We start from the raw sequence: 1594 nt of genomic DNA, 5'->3' as shown, positions 1-1594 counted from the left end.
CTAATTGATGGTCCATTCTTCCTAGGGAAGTAGGGGTAGTAACCACAGTGTATTGTGCATACTTAGGTGTAAAAGCTCAATGACAGCTGAAGTAAAATTGATATATTTTTTTTTAATTTCAAAGGCATGTACTCTACGCCATCTTAGAAGACAGAAGACTCACTTGTCAGCCTGCAGTGTTGATGGAGGAAGGAAGGAATGGAACGCAAGAATGAATATGGTATCCAGCAAGAATGCTACTTCACCAACTATGTCAAAACTGACCTTTAGAACAATCGCTGAAAATGTAAGCCACTTTCATGAACACACCACACTACACATTTTCATCCTATCTGTGGCCGTTGATACATAATAGAGATTCTAGTTTCCTTGCCTGTTGTATTTCTAGCCCATTCTAGGTGTGTTCCATGACGTACATAAGATTCCATACTTCTCTTGCCTCCTTACTATTAGACCTGGCAATGGTTTTCAAAACCCAAAAGAAAATGTCTATGGCCCTTTCTGTTGCTAGGCTTGGTCACTGATTATTAAGACAGTAATTAGCATTCTGGCCTGGCCATAGCTGTAGTTCTTAGAACTTGAGAAGGGCCACACATGCATTCCACATGCCAACCCATCACGTAAATAATAGTGACGACTCATTTTTAGAGGTCATTCAGGCCCTGAGCTTCCCCTGTGTGTGACACTCACACTGAATGGATGTGGATAATTATCGGCTCCCAGACTCACTCAGTCCATGAGAAGATACTCTGTGAGACTCACCCTAGAAGTCTCTCCGGGTCGCCCTGGGTGACCCTTTCAGTCCCCGAGTGAGCAGCGAGGGCGAATCACACCGGAGGAGTCAACAGTGGTCAACTACAAGCCTCCTCCGGTGCCTGAGGCTCCCCAACTGAGTCTCAAACTGGGAGGAAATCCTTTTGGATCGCTTCCCTCACTGGCCAATGATGATCATGATCAGTGCAGTCCGTGAAACCAGAGAGACAAAAGAGAGGCACTGTTCCTGATTCCATCTGTGCCGACCCACATCTTAGGCATGGACCCTTGCCCACGCGTCCTTCGCCCCCTGCCACTCCCCTCAACCCACTTACAGCCAGCTTGCCTCCTCCACTGGCCTCCCCCAGCCATTCTCCAGGGCCAATGGGAGGGGCAATCCCAGGGGCTGGGGGGGGGCAGCTGTGAGGCAAGATTTTTTAAAGTGCTGTGGCTGCTCTGCAGGTTTTGGGGCCTTGCAGCTCTGTCACCAGAATCGGAAGGAGGAGGAGTGGCGGCAGGAGTAGCAGCTGCCGGTGCCACTGGGGGGGGGGCAGTCAGGCGAGAGTATGTTGTGAGGGGTGAGGGAGGGAGGGAGGGGTGCCTCAAGGGGGCTTCACAAACACAGCTTGACTCGCAACTCAAACGAAAGAGGAGGAGCAAAGTCGGAGAAGCGTCTGCCATTGCCAGGGGTGGGCTGGGGGGGGGCGCACAGGCAAACAACAAGGCCAGCGTGAAGCGCAGGCAAATGGCAAGGGCTGGGGATGATGGGACTGGGTGTGTCATTGTGGGAGGGACCCATGGGCAAATGGCAAGGGCTGGGGATGATGGGACTGCGTGCGCC

Source organism: Protobothrops mucrosquamatus, unplaced genomic scaffold (genome assembly GCF_001527695.2).
Source record: "Protobothrops mucrosquamatus isolate PMUCROS unplaced genomic scaffold, P.Mucros_1.0 scaffold2288, whole genome shotgun sequence".
NCBI classification, from domain to species: domain Eukaryota; kingdom Metazoa; phylum Chordata; class Lepidosauria; order Squamata; family Viperidae; genus Protobothrops; species Protobothrops mucrosquamatus.
Note: the sequence above shows the minus strand (reverse complement) of the source record.